Here is a 20,305-nt window from a genome sequence, read left to right as displayed (position 1 = left end):
CAAACCCTAAGATATAACCTCTGCAGGATCAGGCTCAAATAGAAGAGTCCAAAGCATGGAATAGAATAACAGCCATCTTCCCAGATCAATCAGTTAACTAAAAGGAATCACTCAAAACCAGAGAAAAATGCATGTCTAGTACTTTCCAAATCTAAGAATCTCACCACTATTTTTTCTGGGAAATCTTGCCATACCCCAAGACCACAAACCACTTCTAGGCCTTCATAATAGTAGAGAAATTATGCCAACCAACTTTGAAATTCACAATATACAAATACAAGATAATAATCACACTGGGGCAACCACACACCACTATCAATATGCTTACTCAATTGATTACCAGGAAGAAGACAAAGCTATTTTAGAAATAACACCATTTTATTTTTCCATCTGAAATATCTTTCTGCCTTCTCCCCTGTTGGTGCTGTTGTTCAGTTACTAAGTCACGTCCAACTCTTTGTGACCCCATGAAGCACACCAGGATCCCCTGTTCTTCACTAACTCCCAGAGTCTGCTCAAATTCATGTCCATTGAGTCAGTGATGGACTAGTTAGACTAGTCAGTCAGTCTAACCATCTCATCCTCTGTCACCCTCTTCTCCTTTTGCCGTCAATCTTTCAATATTACCTCCACCAATTAAAAACATTCAATATTCAGATAATTGCCCCCTCCTCCATCAAATTGTTCATGATCACTCTGTTAAATACAATCTCTCCTCTTGGGAATGCCTTATTGTGTATCCTGCCTATGTGAGCATATCATAGAACCTTATTTTATAGTTTTTTTCTACACTTGGTTTTTTGTTTTTGTTTTTTATCAAAAATAGAGTTTATTTTTGGAAGCCCTAGGTTTATGCTCAAATCAAGCAGAATCTTTACAGAGTATTCCTTGACATCTGCCCTCTCACATACAGACAGTCTTCTTCACCAATATCCTGCAGCCCACTAGCATGTATGTTACAACCAATACACCTATGTGGACATGTCATTATCATCCAAAATCCCCAGTTTACATTTGAGTTCAGCCTTGGTGCTGTACACTTTATGGGTTTTTCATTTGTTTGTTTGTTTTAATTTATTTATTTTAATTGGAGGATAATTATAATATTGTAATGGTTTTTGCCATACATTGACATGAATCAGCCATGGGTTTACATGTGTTCCCCATCCTGAATCCCACTCCCACCTCCCTCCCCATCCCATCCCTCAGGGTCATCCCAGTGCACCCTGAGCACCCTGTCTCATGCATCGAACCTGGACTGGTGATCTGTTTCACATATGATAGTATATACATTTCAATGCTATTCTCTCAGATCATCCCACCCTTGCCTTCTCCCACAGAGTCCAAAAGACTATTCTATACATCTGTGCCTCTTTTGTTGTCTCGCATACAGGGTTATTATTACCATCTTTCTAAATTACATATATATGCATTAGTATACTGTATTGGTGTTTTTCTTTCTGGCTTACCTCACTCTGTATAATAGGATCCAGTTTCATCCACCTCATTAGAACTGATACAAATGTATTCTTTTTAATGGCTGAGTAATATTCCATTGTGTATATGTGCCACAGCTTTCTTATCCATTTGTCTGCTGATGGACATCTAGGTTGATTCCATGTCCTGGCTATTATAAACAGTGCTGCAATGAACATTGAGGTACACGTATCTCTTTCAATTCCAGTTTCCTCAGTGTGTATGCCCAGCAGTGGGATTGCTGGGTCATATGGCCATATGACAGTTCTATTTGCAATTTTTTTAAGGAATCTCCACACTGTTCTCCATAGTGGCTGTACTAGTTTGCATTCCCACCAACAGTGTCTACACTTGGTTTAATCCCTCCTTCTTATCACACACACCAATACCACCATTGCCACCTTCATCAATATTAGACTGCAGCACTGACATCTCATAAGCTTTTATGACATTTTAAAAGCTTTTATAGTGCTTGAACATAGTAAATACTGACAAAATTTTTTTATGTAAACTGATGAAATATTTTAATGCACACATTCTTTTGCTATTTAACAAATAAAACAAATTCCTTTAGGAAAAATAGTTCTCATAGCAATTTTTTGTGATCATGGTCACTTTTAAGTTACTATTAATCATGAAGGGATTCAGGGAGTGGTTTCTCCAGTAGTCCTATACCTGCCTTAGGAGTGTACTTCACTTTACTAGGGTGAATGAACAGAGACGGCAAATTTTCTGTAGAGAGGAGCCATAGAGCAGATGCACACATGAAAACAACTCACTCAGCTGAGTAAATGTTTGAAATGAGTGTGCTTGTCTTTCAACCTTTCCCTGATCTTCAGTCTTGCCCATGATTGATCTCCTTAAGCCTCAAAGCTGGGTCATTCTTTTGCCCCATATATAGATCACACTTAATTTCAGCTTTCCAGGTTTGTGGAGAAGCAGAGTTCTCTTCTTATTCTGGCCAGGTCCTGAGATCCTTCTTTGTTATTTTAGGTTCTAAACTTCTAGAACTCAATAGAACTTTAATTCTCCTTAACACTTCCTAAGAAGATTCTTTATTTCATGACCTTATAACCCCAGTCAAAGTTCTCCTCTCAGGTGGCACAGTGGTAAAGAGTCTGCCTGCCAAATCAGGAGACAGAAAGATGCAGGTTTGAACCCCAAGTCAGAAAGATCCTCTGAAGCAGGCTTACCTGAGTATTCTTCTTTAAACAAATATTTGTTGAGCCATATGCTCAGTACATGGTATGCTTGGGAGACACAGCTGCTGTCTTAGCAGACCTAAGAGTAATAGGAAAGTTGTACAATTAACAAATTTTAAAAAGTGAGTTACTGAGAAATTAATTGATGCCTTAATTTTATTTCTGTGGATTCATCAACAAAACTTACATTGATCTTCCTTTTACGGGAGCAAGGCTCTGTGTTCCAGAGTTTGTAGCTGTTTGTCTAAGGAGCTTGACTGATGTTTATTTGAATGTGTAGGTCAAGTAAACAAAAAAACCAAGCCAAGTGAGCTGACAGGGTCATAGACACTGAAAGTGATGCTTGAAGGGGTAATGGTTCAAACCCACAGTTCAGAGTAGGGGTTGGCCATGGAGGGAATAAAGGAGATTATTACAGCAGTTCATACCCAACACCCTGGATGTGGCAAAACTCCTAGATGGAGGAAGATACAAGAATGCCTAAAATGCCAGCAATGATGTCTTGGCTTCAAAAACAGCATAGCACAGAGTAAGTGGGTAACCAGTGGAGTCTCTGCCTTTGAAAGGACCAGAGCCTCTCAAGGGTGACCTTAACAAACCCCCAACCCCTCCCACATTAGTCCTGGACTACATAAGACTGGATTGAATCAGGGCCCTGATTCAACCCAAAGGAGGAGGATAGATCTCAAAAACTGTCTGAAATTACATCTCTTGCCAACCTTGGAAAAGGAACTGAAAGCTAGACTTTTAACAAAGAATAATATGATATTTCTTACACTCTGTCACAAACAATTCAGTTATTTATTATACAACTAATTATAACAAATTGTGAGAAGTTATCTGAGTGCCTGGTCTTCACCAGTCTATCCCAGACTCTCTCCAAGTTTCTCTCTCTCCCTTTGAGTCTGATTTCTTTACAACTCCACCCTCCTCACCAGTCTCACCAGCCCAGAGCTGTCAGAATTCATTTCTGCCAGTCCCAGTATAGATTATAATGCTCATTCAGTTCCTTCTTCCTGCCTTGGCAAAATGTCCTCTTGTCCATTAATAGAATTAATAAACAACTCTATTTGTTTTCATATTGGGTTGTTCATTAATTCTAACACGGGAACACAGCTTTTCATACACAAGGCCAAAGAAAGGTACTTTTCTTATTTGAAAGGTCATTCCCTTTAGGGTTGAGTACCTAGTATGTTGAACACAGACTTTGTAAGGTGTGCAAATAGAGAAAGGGAGGAGGAGAAGGATACAAACACAGTTGTCCAGATCAGACAAATTCGCCCTGGTGAGCCATGCAGTAGCAAATATTGCAGCCAAATTACCTTAAATTCTATTGCTAAGCTAAAACCTCATATTTGTATGCATACAAATTACCATCTGTAATGGTGACTGACCATTAGAATTTACCCTCCAAGGATATCTGCATTTTAAAAGAAGAATTTGACATAAACAAATGACATTCAAATCAGTAGGTGTTGATGTGTCATCAGAAATTCAGGAACCCCGCCCCACTACTTCCTCCAGCAGCCAGGAGCAATGGAGTCATGCTTGTCACCCCATCTGAGACACCTCAGCTGCTGTGTTATTCTAGCTGGCTTTCACTGCACCGTCACTTGAGTACCATTTCTTGAATATCCCTGCATGGAAATGAACTGGTATTTCCTGGTACAATGGGGATGCTGAATGGGGATAAGGATATATGGCCTGCACAAAGATGGGCCCAGCTGTTAAATCCCAGCTCTGCCATTCAGGATGGGGAAGTGGAAGGAAAATGCCTCCTCCAGCAGGATTAGTGTCAGGATCCAAACGTGAAAATCAAGGAAAGTCAAACTGGCCAAAAGGAGGCAGCCCATTGAAGACAGTAATACTGCCCACTTCTTTGTGACCCACCACTCCACAAGTATCTGTTGGCCTGCAAATTCTTTATTTAACAAGATACAAGACAATAAGTACATCAAATAGACACCATTTACCCTTTCAACATTCAGCCAATGACCTTCTCTGTGCACACTCTATGGGGGATATTATATGAGATGATAAAAGGACATTCCTATTGCACATTAGAATTTTGGAGGTGCTCACACATCCATTAACTAACTGAATTCTTAAAAACAACCTGTGTGGAACACAGCCTAATGCCCATTTAGAGGAAACTAAGTTGGTAATGGCCAGGGAATTCTGATGTGCTGCAGTCCATGGGGTCACAAAGAATCAGACACGACTGAGCGACTGAACAGAATTGAAACTAAGGCTCGGGAAGGGAGGGTGTTCTAGGTCACGATAAATGACAGAGCTCAGACTAAATGCCATTTGTTCACTTTATTCATTCATAGAGTACTTGGAATTTTTCAGAATTGATTTTAGGATAAATCTGTCATCTTTTAGAAAATATGAAAGCTTGTGAGTGGAAAGAACATGTATTTCATTGGCATGGTCTCCTAGGACAGCAACTGCTCTCTTAGACACAGAGACACAGACGGTAGAAAAGAGAACTTTACCTCCTTCAAATTGAACTTTCCCTCTTTCCTCAGCTCCCAGTAGTCTACAGACTGATCGCCCTGGAAAGCCAGGCAGCCCGCGGCCAGCCGTCACACTGGCACAGAGCTTCCACCTCACACTCTGGTTTCATCTCCACAACATCTCCGTGAGTAGGCGATAACACCCTCACTATACAGATGAGAAAACAGAGAGGAATAGGAAGCCACTGACCTGCTGCTGGGTCTGCCCACCACCCTGCTTTCCCGCCACCCATCCTCCCACTGCCACGGTTCTAGCTCATCCAGACCCTGATTTTCTCTTTCCTGTACTTCTGCAACGGTTCCATTCACATTTTTTTTTTTTAAAATGTATGTGTACATGGAGTGAGCACCGAAAGTGTGCCAGGTTCCATGCTGGACACCGGAGAGAGAATGATGAGCGAGTTAGTGCCTGCCCTTCTAGCAAGGGAAAGGACAGAACAGGTGACCCTACGTGAGGATCAGCACTGTAGCAGGGAGAGGTGGGGGGATGGGGTGCTCATGGGTCAAGTAAGGCTGGGGTCCTCCATGATGAGTCTAACTCAACCAGCTTACTAACAACCCCTTTTGAGCATCCTTGTGAAAATGAAAACCCAAGCAAACTACTCCTCAAAACCTTTCAGTGGCTCCCTGTCACTCAGAGAACAAAGGACAGGCTCCTCAGTGAGGAGAGGAAAGAAGAAATGCATTGTAAGCAAGAAAGTTGGGGGTCTGGGAAGCTTTCCAGACAGAAGACTCCTCTTTTTTTTTTTAACCATTTGACCTCCTTCACCTTTTCTATTGCTATTTCTTTGTGAGACAGCAGAGATTATAAGAGAAGAAAAAGAGGAGGAGAAGAGAAAGCACTGAGTCAATGAGTACTACAAACAGGCACTGTTCTGGCTTTCCCTTGTTTAATCCCCATCGGGATCACTCTTCATGGAAGGGCACATCATCCTCTTTTACAACTGAGGAAATTCAGACTTAGGGCCTTAAGTAGACTGATTGTCCAAGGTTAAAGTGAGAAGTCCAGTGTCATTAGCTCAACTGCTTCCTTCTCACTTAGTCATCTAGTAAGTGACTAGAACAAGAATTTGAACCCAGGCTTATCTGACTTCAAAGCTTAAATATTTTTGCTTTTCTGATCAGTCACAGTGGGCTGCCTTGGGAAATAATCATTTAATTCTAGAAACTTCCATAATTTATCAGATATTTGACTTTAAAATAGACTTCATCACTTTCCTATCTAGATTTACTCCAATCCTCCAGTATCACCTGCACATCATTTCTTGCCCCGTACAAAAACACATACCAAAAGGACCAATTCTTTACCAAAAGTTTTGAAAATCCCATGACTACCAAAAAAAAAAGTCATTGTCCTAAAAATGCCTTTTAGAGTGTGTTGGCAAAGTCTAGTGTTTTAGTTGACACCAGAAAGCAGACAGATCTGTGTGATGAACAGTATCTTGGCACTATTCGTCACTGATAACAGAAGCTTCCATAATAAATGACTGGAAAGCACTTTCCCATTATAAAGCATTACATAAATACTGACTGACAGTAACACAAAACTGTGCCAAGAGGCAATAGGATGGGCCTTATGAATTATATAAGCAAAAGTCGGATCAAGTAGAGTCAGCTACACTTTTCTATATCCTTCACAAACTTCACGTGGACTAACAAAGACTATTAGAAAAGAGAAATTTTAAAATGCATGCCCCTCTAGGAGCCTTTAAATAAGGATCCTTAGTTCTTATAAAGGGCTTATAGTTCTTATAAGTTCTTACATAGTTCCTTAGTCCTTATAAAGGGTTTCCCTGGTGGCACAGATGGTAAAGAATCTGCCTGTGATGCAGAAGGCCTGGGTTTGATTCCTGATTTGGGAAGATCCCCTGGGGAAGGGAATGACTATCCATTCCAGTATTCAAGCCTGGACAGTTCTGCGGACAGAGGAGCCTGGTGGACTTCAGTCCATGGGGTCGCAAAGAGTAGGACGCGGCTGAGTGACTAACACTTTTTCACTTTGGTTCTTATAAAAAGTGAGATTAGAGGATGTTTGGGGTATAGATTTTACTACCTAGAAAGGGGAGGCCCTTGATGGTACATAAGGCAGTTGCAGCTTGAGAAGGGTGTTGAGGAAAAAAGTCAAACACACCATTTTACCCAAGTGTTTAAAATTTTCCAGAGCTCCTCACATCTGTTAAGTCACTTGGATTCTTTATAAGATCCTAAAGACCAAGGACTTAGATTTTTCAAGTTCTTTTAATAGCAGTGGAAAGAGAAACAAAGAGTTCTTTGCCTTTTTTATGACACCTCACCATAGGTCAAAACAAAACCAGACAGCTGGTCAGACAAACCACCCATTTCCCATTACGGGTGCTTAAGGCTGAGAAAGGAAGCCACTGAGCTTGCTGTGTTTGAAGATAAAACATAAACCCAACCACTCTCCTCAACATGCTACACAGATAGATTTATTCATTTAAGGACTATTTACTAAGCATCTCAACCATGTACCAGATACCATGTCAATTGCTGGAGATTCAGCAGAAGACAGCTTTTATATTCATGACTGGGCATTCTGTTATCCCTCTGTTTTCTGAAGAGAAGGCTGAGGTTCATAGAGTAGGCACCAGCCCAAAGTCCTGTAGGGAGTGAGCCCCAGCCCTCATCTGCCTCCTCACAAGCTGTGCTCCCACTAGATAGAGCATAAAGATACCATATGGTTCAATTCTCCTCTGTGGCTGATCTCCAGAGAGATCACATATCTATCCTCCACATGTCAGACTCTGTAGGAGCTCTGGGTGAAAGGAAGACAGAGGGAAGCACCGTGCAGATGAATAAACTCTCTATCCTGCAAATTAAGTTGTCCTCGGTGCTAACCACTCAAATATGCCGCAGACACAAACAAGCAGCCCTTCACATCTGAATTCTGCTCCGTTAGGCACCGCTCAAGTTCTGCTCCACCTTCTATGTCCTATAAGCTCATGTTTCTGTCTCAGAAAGCCTGGCTCTCCCCAACCCCCAACATAAAAAGGGCACCTCCAGTTATCTCCCTCCATAGCATTTAACACAGTATGTAAATACATATGTACCTGTAAGTTTATTTAGCATCTGTCTCTCATTAAATTGCAAGCTCCACCAAAAACTTTGGTCCCTTTTCCCTAGCTCCTGACACAGTGACTAAATACAGTAGGTACTCTGACTTCCCTGGCAATCCAGTGGTTGAGAATCTGCCTGCAAATGCAGGGGACAAGGGTTCAGTCTCTGGTCTGGAAATATTCCACATCCCGTGGAGCAACAAAGCCTGTGCCCCACACTATTGAGTCTGTGTTCTAGAGCCCAGGGGGCCCCAACAGCTGAGCCTGCAAGACCTAGAACCCGTGTTCTTCAACAAGAGAAGCCACCACAGTGAAGAGCCCACACACTTCAAATAGAGAGTAGCTCCACTTGCCATAACTAGAGAAAGCCCACATGTGGCAATGAAGATTCAGCACAGTCAGAATAAAATTAGTTTTTTTTTAATTTTTTTTTTCTGTGTAGCAAAGTTTTATTAAAGTATAAAAGAGATAGAGAAAGATTTTGACATAGACATCAGAAGGGGACAGAAAGAGTGCCCTCTTGCTAGTTTTTAGCAAGGTGTTTTATACCTGTTAGCAAGCTGCTAATCAGATTAAAAAAAAAACAAAACACCTCAAGACTGAGAGAGCTACACCAGGCCCCTCTCCCACAACATGCATTTTTTTTTTTAATTTTTTTTTTAAACTCAGTAAATATTTGTGAAGTTACTGAAAGAATGATTATATTTAACCCATAGTCTGTAACCATAACAGAATATTACCTAAACCAAATCACCTATTAAACACTGTATCTCACCCCTAGAGGTACAAATATGCTTTTACATCTTAACTTTTGTCTTTTTCTGTGACTCATCTCCTAATGCATAAGATAATTTACTTAAAGGTGTGTATCATTTATTGGTCTGTTCTCCTTGACAATGTGGGAGACCTGGGTTTGATCCCTAGGTTGGAAAGATCCCCTGGAGAAGGGAAAGGCAACCCATTCCAGTATTCTGCCTGGGAGAATTCCATGGACTACAGTCCATGGGGTCATAAAGTGTTGGGCACGACTGACCATCTTTCACTTTCACTCCTTGACAAGGATGTAGCTCTACAAAGGACTAGATAGCAAAGGCCTAGAACTTATAGAAGATTCTCAACAAATATTTGTTAAATGAATGAATGAAAATATCCCTCTTAATTTCTTAATGATAAGCATTCAATGATACATAGTTTCTTTAAGTTACAGGATATATCTGAATTTAAATTCTGAGAGCTTCAGTTTCCTCATGGGCATTGGACTAAATGAACTTTAAAAAATAATTTTAATGATCAAAGATAGATTCACTTATACACACAGTATTACAAGTATTAAGGCAGAAAAGCTAATTAGCACATTTTTAAAAGATGTTCAACAAAATGGTTTTCAGTAGATCATCCAGGGTTATCAATGAATTCTATCTCACAAAGATCCAAATTCACTGAAGTCTTATTGTTTAGGTATCTTTTCTTCCATATTCCCTCAAAGAAACTGAAGTTTGGAAGAGGTTTTGTGTTGTCAAAAATGTCATGTGAGGATACAGACTTTGCTATGTGTCCAAATGGATGAATCAATTCAACAGGTATTTCTTACTTTACGTTTTGTACCACATTATGTGTGGTGAGATGTCAAAGTAAAAATGCTGCTTTCAAGAAGCATTCACTATCCTTTACTGAGGACATGAGACACAATCACAAAGCAGCCAGAAAACAACAAAATAACCTGCCTATCCAGAGCAAGAGTATAATAATAGGCACAGTAGGTGCTATGGGTGTAGGAATAGGTAAGGATCAGTGGGAATCAAAATATTCAGAAACGATCCCGGGAAGAAGGTTTGACGAACTTTTTTTTAAGGACATGAGACTCTAGTCATCTGCATGGCGATGTGTACTGTCTGAACCAATGGAACAGCACTAGTAGAAGCTTTAATATTATTTAGATAATCATTAATCTGTCAAAGAATTAACAGCATCTTTCCCTCCTTCCATGGGCTTGAACTATCTTAAACAGTTTTGAGTAGTCTTAGTCGTTTGAATGCCAGTTCTTTAACTTTGCTGCCAATTCCACATTTCCTATCAAGTGCTCTTAAAAGATAAAAATTGGGTCAACACCAATAAAACTGTATCCATCTGTCAAGAGAAATTTCCATTTAATGAGGACACCAAACTGCATAATCAACAAGAAATCCAAAACAGTTAAGGAAAATTAGCATGGGATGGCAGCCAAACTACCCCAGAGGTTAAGAGAGCCAGTGTCAAGCTGGCTTAGGCCTCAGCACTGAAATATATAACACAAACTTCTAGCGCTTCAGAGAGTCACACACCACAGACAGAGGGATCGTTCCTGCCTCAGGGATGGGACCAGACTAACAAGATCGTGTCCTAAATTCAAACAACAGCAGTCCTGGAGCCGTGACTTGTTTCAGTAATTCAGAGAAACTGTTATACACCATGAGAAGGCAATGGCACCCCACTCCAGTACTCTTGCCTGGAAAATCCCATGGACGGAGGAGTCTGGTAGGCTGCAGTCCATGGGGTCGCTGAGAGTTGGACACGACTGAGCAACTTCACTTTCACTTTTCACTTTCATGCATTGGAGAAGGAAATGGCAACCCACTCCAGTATTTTTGCCTGGAGAATCCCAGGGATGGGGGAGCCTGATGGGCTGCCGTCTATGGGGTCGCACAGAGTCGGACATGACTGAAGTGACTTAGCAGCAGCAGCAGCCTCAGTCAAGAATAACATACTGGGAAAATGAAATTAATGTGACCATGACTCTAATGAAAGTTGGCAAATATAAGAGGTACTGTCCTTAACTTTACTTACTTAAATAACTCTTTACATCCCAGTAAAATTGTTTTCTACCTTAGGGCTGAGTTTCAGTGTTAAATTTTTCCTTTTCTTAGTGCCTTTCACACTGCTCAGCTAGACAGAAGGATAGGAGGCTTCTGATGAGAAATGGTGTGCCTGTTTCCGTAAGCTTCTACCCCCACCCATTTACAGATGTACTCAGTCTGATGGGAAACTTGTCATTTGACTATCTCAGCACCCACTGTTAGCAATTGTGACTTTTACATTAAAGTTCAAAGAAGTTCTGTACCAATTTTCAACCAATTCATTAACATACAGCTAGATGGCATTAACATACAGCTAAAAATGATGGCAGCTATGACAAGGCAGTCAGGGAATTGGGTGACTTGAACGAAAAGATTTTCTGGAAAAATGTAAATCAGTAATGATATATTATCAATTTGTTAACAAAAATTTTATATCATATTATCATGTCTTTTATATCATATTTTAGTGTGTGAGTTGAGGAGAAAATTAACGAGAAAGATAAAGTTATAGAGCCTATTTTGATACATACATACATAAAATCAGATAATAGAGAAGACTGGTTTCTATCACTATAGAAATAATACAAAAAACTTTTAACTATTTTCTCTTGCTTCATTTTCATTAAAGTTTGCTTCAAACTACACTTAAGTCTGTCCCATCCATTTTCAACACCACTAGCAAATTTCCAGATGTCTTGATGTCTTTTGAACTTAAGCTCTAGAATATTCCTTAAGTCCTATCTTAAGAAATAATCTTTGTCAAAGATAAGGTGTCCATATGTGTGTGGATTTATCTCTGGGCTTTCTATTTTGTTCCATTGATCTATATGTCTGTCTTTGTGCCAGTACCATACTGTCTTGATGACTGTGGCTTTGTAGTAGAGCCTGAAGTCAGGCAAGTTGATTCCTCCAGTTCCATTCTTCTTTCTCAAGATTGCTTTGGCTATTCAAGGTTTTTGTATTTCCATACAAATCTTGAAATTATTTGTTCTAGTTCTGTGAAAAATGTGGCTGGTAGCTTGATAGGGATTGCATTGAATTTGTAAATTGCTTTGGGTAGTATACTCATTTTCACTATATTGATTCTTCCGATCCATGAACATGGTATATTTCTCCATCTATTAGTGTCCTCTTTGATTTCTTTCATCAGTGTTTTATAGTTTTCTATATATAGGTCTTTAGTTTCTTTGGGTAGATATATTCCTAAGTATTTTATTCTTTTCGTTGCAATGGTGAATGGACAAAGGAGGCAAGAATATACAATGGAGTAAAGACAATCTCTTTAACAAGTGGTGCTGGGAAAACTGGTCAACCACTTGTAAAAGAATGAAACTAGATCACTTTCTAACACCACACACAAAAATAAACTCAAAATGGATTAAAGATCTAAATGTAAGATCAGAAACTATAAAACTCCTAGAGGAGAACATAGGCAAAACACTCTCCGACATAAATCACAGCAGGATCCTCTATGATCCACCTCCCAGAATGCTGGAAATAAAAGCAAAAATAAACAAATGGGATCTAATTAAAATTAAAAGCTTCTGCACAACAAAGGAAAATATAAGCAAGGTGAAAAGACAGCCTTCTGAATGGGAGAAAATAATAGCAAATGAAGCAACTGACAGATGACTAATCTCAAAAATATACAAGCAACTTATGCAGCTCAATTCCAGAAAAATAAATGACCCAATCAAACAGTGGGCCAAAGAACTAAACAGACATTTCTCCAAAGAAGCATATGGATGGCTAACAAACGCATGAAAAGATGCTCAGCATCACTCATCAGAGAAATGCAAATCAAAACCACAATGAGGCACCACTTCACACCAGTCAGAATGGCTGCGATCCAAAAATCTGCAAGCAATAAATGCTGGAGAGGGTGTGGAGAAAAGGGAACCCTCCTACACTGTTGGTGGGAATGCAAACTAGTACAGCCACTATGGAGAACAGTATGGAGATTCCTTAAAAATTGCAAATAGAACTACGTTATGACCCAGCAATCCCACTGCTGGGCATACACACCGAGGAAACCAGAATTGAAAGAGACACATGTACCCCAATGTTCATCGCAGCACTGTTTATAATAGCCAGGACATGGAAACAACCTAGATGTCCATCAGCAGATGAATGGATAAGAAAGCTGTGGTACATATACACAATGGAGTATTACTCAGCCATTAAAAAGAATTCATTTGAATCAGTTCTGATGAGATGGATGAAACTGGAGCCGATTATACAGAGTGAAGTAAGCCAGAAAGAAAAACACCAATACAGTATACTAACACATATATATGGAATTTAGGAAGATGGCAATGACGACCCTGTATGCAAGACAGGGAAAGAGACACAGATGTGTATAACGGACCTTTGGACTCAGAGGGAGAGGGAGAGGGTGGGATGATTTGGGAGAATGACATTCTAACATGTATACTATCATGTAAGAATTGAATCGCCAGTCTATGTCTGACGCAGGATACAGCATGCTTGGGGCTGGTGCATGGGGATGACCCAGAGAGATGTTATGGGGAGGGAGGTGGGAGGGGGGGTTCATGTTTGGGAACGCATGTAAGAATTAAAGATATTAAAATTAAAATAAATAAATAAATAAATAATAAAATTAAAAAATTAAAAAATAAATTAATTAATTAAAAAATAAATAATCTTTTTATCTTATCTCTTGACTAATGTTTCTATTTCTTCAGTTACCTTTCCACTCCTTAAAAACCACAAAATTTCTAAACTAAATCCATTTCTGAGAAAGGCAAATCTTCCTTTCTTTAGAAATGCATTTAAATAATACACACAAACCTGTGTTCTTACTTACAGACAAGTCTGTAAGCAAGTTACTGGAACAAAATAAGAGAAGCGTTCTGCTAGACATCTCTAAAGCCTACTGGACAGAGGCAGGAAGTACCACAGAAGCGGGTATCCTTCTTTCCAGGGTAAGACTTGGAAAAGTGTCAGGAAAGACCACTTAGAGGTAATGAGAATATTTAACGGAAGAAAAAGACCTACTCCAGGTAAGTCACTCTTCACCAGGACACTGGAGAGGAAGAGAGGAAACATGAGCCAAAGCATGGCTTCAATTATCACTTGTGAGTTAAAATAGCACCATATGTGGAACTGATTGCTACATCGTTGCTGACAACCTTGTTCTTTCCATCACTCAGTAACTCTGTATTCTCTATATAAAATCCTTCAAGACATCACTGCTGGCCTTGTTGTTAGACTCTGGTGTATCATTAGTCCAAGTAAAAGCTGATAACAGTATTTTGGAAGTCCTATCACACTTTTAAATATGCAAGTATTATGACTCAGCCATTATTTTTCAAGAAATTCATCTTAACCGAAATAGGATCATGGCTTAATAAACATACATGAACAAAAAATGTGCAGTGTATTGCATGTTTAAACATAAAGTTCTCATATCTAATTTTAGCTCAAAAATTTGGAGCATGAAGAACTGCAAGTAATATCACAAATAGCCTCCTTTCTCCACATACCTACACCAACAACCCTTTCAGACAGACAGGGACAGTTTTGTGGGGCTACCACATACAATCTAAGAAAGGAAGACAGGATCTGAAGAAAGACAAATTTATTCAGTAAGAGAAAGCAAAAAACTAAAACAGTATCATCCCCTAATTTCAAAACTTACTACAAATCTTCAGTAATCAAAACAGCTACCATACTAGCAAAATAACAGTATATGAATCCTCCTTACCCTGGCAACAACAATTCTACTCTCTACTTCCAAGAATTTGACTATTTTAGATACCTCATATAAGTGGAATTATGTAGTATTTGTTTATAGTCCCACTTGTTTATTTTTATTTCTTTTTGTTTTGTTTTGCTTTGCTTTGCCTATGCCCTTGGTGTCAAACCCTTTGTTTTCTTCTAAGAACATGTATACCTGTGGCAGATTCATGTTGATGTATGGCAAAACCAATACAATATTGTAAAGTAATTAACCTCCAATTAAAATAAATAAATTTATACTTTAAAAAAGTGTCACAGATTCACATCTATGAATAAGTCTTTAATCCACTTTGAGTTGATTTTTTATTATGAAAAGAGTAGTCTTTTCAATAAATGGTAGTTTGTGACAACTACATTCAAAAGAATGAAGTTAGACCCCTTTCTCATACCATGCACAATAACTAACTCAAAATGGATCAAATATGAGAGCTAAAACTATAAAAATCTTAGAAAATAACAGAGGAATACATCATTACCTTGAATTTGATAATGGTTTCTTAGATATGACACTGCAAAAAGGAAAAATCGATGAATTAGACCAAAATTTTTAAACTTTGTTCATCAAAAGACATAACCAAGAAAGTGAAAAAAAAACAACCCTCAGAATACAAGAAAATGTGTGCAGATCATATATTTGGTAAGTATCCAGAGTGTATACAAAACCCTTACACCTTGCAAACAAAAAGAGAAACCCAGTTAAACATAGATAATGGACTTGAAGAGATATTTCTCCAAAAAACATTTGCAAATGATCAACAAGCACATCAAAATTTGCTCAGTGCTATTAGTCATTGGGGAAATGCAATTCAAACCACACAAAATACCACTTCACACCAACTAGGACAAACTACAATAAAATAAAGGAAAAATAGCAAGTGTTGGGAGAGGTGAAGAAATTGGAACACTCATACATAGCTGGCGGGCATGTAAAATGTTACAGCTGCTATGAAAAACAATCGGTGATTCTTCAATAAAATCAACATGAAATTACCATATGACTCAACAAATCCAAACCTGGGTCGATACCCAAAAGAATTAAAAATAGATGCTCAAACACAACCTTTTGTACACAAATGTTCATAGCAGCACTATCCACAGTAGCCAAAAGATGGAAACAATCCAAATTTCTATTAACTGATTAATGAATAAACAAAATGTGGATATCCATACATGCCCATATGCCTGTATGCTCAATCATGTCCAACTCTTTGTAATCGCACAGACTATAGACTGCCAGGCTCCTCAGTCCACTGGATTTTCCAGGCAAGAATACTGGAGTGGGTTGCCATTTCCTCCTCCAGGGTATCTTCCAGATCCAGGGATCAGACTGTGTCTCCTGAATCTCCTACATTGCAAGTAGAGTCTCTATTACTGAGCCACCTGAGAAGCTGGGATATCCATACAATGAACTACAGTTATCTCATAAACAGGAATGAAGTATTGATATGTGCTACAACATGCATGAACTGCAAACATGCTGCATGAAAGCTAAGTGAAGCCAGACACAGAAGGCTTCACAGTGCATGATTCTATTTATATGGAATATCCTGAATAGGTAAATCCATAAAGACAAAGAGAAGAGAAGTGTTTTCCAGGAGCCAAGAGGAACAGGGATTTGAAAGTGACTGGTTCATGGGGTCTCCGTTTGGGGTGATGAAAATGTTACAGAACTACATAATAGTGTAAGGTTGTACAAATGGTGATGTATTAAACACCATTGAATTGTACACTAGTTTTAATGGTTAAAAGGATGAATTTTAAGTATATTTTACCATAATTGAAAATTGAGCTGAAAAAATTAGCATCAATTTATTAGAAACCACAAAGAAATAAATGATTTATTAAATGAAAAATTACTAAGTGGGACAGCTTGCACTTAAAAGCCTAGGAGTCAGTTCTTTTATGAAACAACCCTATTTTATACAGATGTCCATAGAATAGAGAGCAATGGCAAGAAAGGCGAAAGAAGAAAGATGAAGGGGAAAAAAGTACTAATTGATGCAATTGTGTGTTGTCCTTGATAAAAACCACCTGTTAGAGCATTAAGTAAAATAAGTATACTTTTAGCATTACCTTGAATATACATTTTTCCAGTGTAAATTGAGTGTAGAATTGGAAGTTCTCAAGAAACTGTTGCTATTCCCCAAACATCAGGGAAAAGGAAACACTTGCTTCTTCCTCAGTCTGTCTGTGGCAACATACTTCAACACTGCACAGTCCACCAGCTACATAATCTCCTGAAGGAGTTCAAGGTGGCTTCTATCAACCTTTCTCTCGATCAAAGAAGAAACACTAATCTTGATTCCTCAAGGATATACAGTGGGACCTCTGTAGCAGCTGCCAGGGATGTTAGTGAGAGGATCAATATGAATTTTTAACTGGAAAGTGTGTATTTTGCAACTTCTGCCTACTCTACTTATTAACTGCATGACTTTGAGCAAATTACTCAACCTCTGAAACTTCTTCACCCGTAAAATGGGGATAATAGACCCTCCTTTATGTCATTACTGTGATAATCGAGTGAGTAAATACATACAAAACATTTAGAACAGTTTGACACAGGAAAGGATAGGCAACTAAGACCTTAGACTAATACCAGGGAGATTCATTTCAGTTGATACCAATTTGAACAGGAGCAGGGCTAGCCCTAAAGGTAAGGGATTGGCCAAAACTAGGTAGCAAAAATTAGAGATCAGTCATCCAGCAGGTGACTAAGTGAAAACCAGGTACAAGACAGAAAACCATCTGAAACTTGACCACCCATGATAAAGCTTAGGTAGGAAGGCTGAAATCCAAAACTCACCCAACTGTGAAGATTCCCCCAACCCCCAACCCGTAGAAACCACAAAGCACCGTTGCTGAACCACTCTTAAAAAGAAAACTTAGTTATTTATTTGGCGGCATTGGGTCTTAGTTGCAGCACACAGGATCATTTTTGCGCCGTGTGAGATCTTTCACTGTGGCACTCGGACTCTCTAGTTGTGGTGCATGAGCTTCAGTAGTTGTGGTGCACCGGCTTAGTTGTTCCAAGGCATGTAGGATCTTGGTTCCCCCACCAGGAATCAAACCATATACCCCGCATTGCAAAGCAGATTCTTAACCCCTGGACCACCAAGGAAGTCTCCTGAGCCACTCTTGATAACTGAGAGAGAGCCCCAAACCAAGATCTAGTATTACTTCTCACTGGCTAGTGGCTTTAGGGGACTGAGCCACCAGATAGCAAATTACTAGTAGCAGCTGGGCCAAACGAGAGACAGCAGAGATGGATAACCAAGTTACTACCCTCATTTCACAGATGATGAAGCTTAGGCATAGTGAATGGAGAAGGTGATGGCACCCCACTCCAGTACTCTTGCCTGGAAAAACCCATGAATGGAGAAGCCTGGTAGGCTGCAGTCCATGGGGTCACTAAGAGTCGGACACGACTGAGCGACTTCACTTTCACTTTTCACTTTCATGCATTGGAGAAGGAAATGGCAACCCACTCCAGTGTTCTTGCCTGGAGAATCCCAGGGACAGAGGAGCCTAGTGGGCTGCAGTCCATGGGGTCGCACAGAGTTGGACATGACTGAAATGACAGCAGCAGCAGCAGCAGCAGCAGCAGGCTTAGTGAAATTTACCACCTTGTGCAAAATAGCCAGGAAATGACGGGGGCCAAAAATGCAACCCAGAACTGTAATATTCAAACTCTAAAAGATTTTGCTTGGGGCTGGTGCACGGGGATGATCCAGAGAGATGATATGGGGTGGGAGGTGGGAGGGGGCTTCATGCTTGGGAACTCATGTACACCCGTGGTGGATTCATGTCAATGTATGACAAAACCAATACAGTATTGTAAAGTAAAATAAAGTAAAAATAAAAATAAATAAAATAAATGATTTGTTCAGCACAATGGAACCTGCTAGTCACTTGTAGCTAACCTACTGCAGGCTTAGACAATAACTGTTCTTTTGTTCTTAGTTATTATTCCTTGGACAACAAGGAGATCAAACCAGTGAATCCTAAACGAAATCAACCATGAATACTCATTGGAAGGACTGATGCTGAAGCTGAAGCTTCAAAACTTTGGCCACCTGATGCAAAGAGCCAACTCGTTGGAAAAGACCCTGATGCTGAAAAGACAAGGCAGAAGGAGGAGAGGGCAATAGAGGATGAGACAGTTGGATGGCATCACCAGTTGAATGGACATGAACTTGGGCAAAATCCAGGAAATGGTGAGGGAAAGGGAAGCCTGGCATGCTGCAGTCCATGGGGTTGTGAAGAGTCGGACACGCCTTAGCGACTAAACAACAACAACAATAATTCCAAATCCTATTCACCTTTGCTACTCACATTGTGGCCCATGGAGCAACCACAGCAACAACCCCAGAAACTTATTAAAAATGCAGACTCTCAGGCCCCAACCCAGACTTCCTGAATCAGAACCCAGTTTTGAGAAGATTCCCAGGTGATCTGTATGTATGTTACACTTGGAGACCACTGTTCTGTATGCTGCCTCTCTCCCTTCCCACAGAATTTCTTTCTTTTCTAAAGGAATAACAGATTCCTTGCTCATAAATCAAAAGCAAAAAGTATTTTGTATCATGGGGGGAAAAAGAATTTCAGGAGGGAGAGTTCAGAGGAGTTAAAGAACTTCCAGCTGAAGAGATCTGGGGATGGTGTGTTTGACCTGATCTTCGAAGAAAGGGTAGGACATGTACAGGCAGTGACGGGGGACAGGGTGACCTTTACACAAGGAACAGGAAAAAACCCACAGTGGGAGTGTGTAAAACAGGCAAGTGGTTCCGTCTGGCTGGAGCCTACGGCATGTGGAAAGCAATGTAAATACATGCTTCAAGGAAAAATTAGGGACAGATAGAGTATTAATTGGATGACAGAAATTAGGACTTTATTGAGTAGGCAGTGCTCTATAGTCGAAGGGCTTCGAGCTCATAACTAACATTTAAGAAAGTCAATGTAGGGAATTTCCTGGCAGTCTGGTGGTTAGGACCCCATGCTTTCATTGCCAAGGGCCCAGGTTTGATTCCTGTTTGGAGAACTAGGATTCCACAAGCTGAGCAGCACAGCCAGAGGAAGAAGATGATTAATTTATAGTAAGTACCGTGAAGAATCTGCCTGCAATGCAGGAGACCTGGGTTCAATCCCTGGATCTGGAAGATTCCCTGGAGAAGTAAATGGCAACCCACTCCCTCTTGCCTGGAGAATTCCATGGACAGAGGAGTCTGGAGGGCTTCAGTCTATGGGATTAGAAAGAGTCGGACACTACTGTGTGACTAACACTTTCATTTCTATAGAGAACCAAAAAGCAAACCAGAACTCTAGTGGCAAATGAAAGTTGCTAAGAGGCAAGACTTGGGGAGGGACAGTGGTGGGAATAAGAGGAGATGGAAGGTAAGAACTGTGGAGTGGACCCCTTCAGCCTTACGCAGCCAGCAGGA

General features: G+C 39.9%; 1 long non-coding RNA gene across 1 annotated transcript in view; it reads right to left on the bottom strand.

The window, feature by feature from the left end:
- Positions 1-222: 222 nt before the first annotated feature.
- LOC121817520 (uncharacterized) overlaps positions 223-20,305 on the bottom strand; it is a 58,677-nt gene continuing 38,594 nt past the window's right edge. Inside the window, exons 3-4 of the long non-coding RNA XR_006057469.2 lie at positions 2,670-2,757; positions 223-1,627 (exon numbers count right to left, since the gene is read on the bottom strand). This is a non-coding gene — a long non-coding RNA (uncharacterized LOC121817520). The remainder of the gene's footprint in view (positions 1,628-2,669; positions 2,758-20,305) is intronic.

The sequence above is a fragment of the Ovis aries genome, chromosome 1, assembly GCF_016772045.2.
Source record: "Ovis aries strain OAR_USU_Benz2616 breed Rambouillet chromosome 1, ARS-UI_Ramb_v3.0, whole genome shotgun sequence".
In the NCBI taxonomy this organism is placed as follows: domain Eukaryota; kingdom Metazoa; phylum Chordata; class Mammalia; order Artiodactyla; family Bovidae; genus Ovis; species Ovis aries.
Note: the sequence above shows the minus strand (reverse complement) of the source record. Positions and strands in the feature narration are given on the sequence as shown.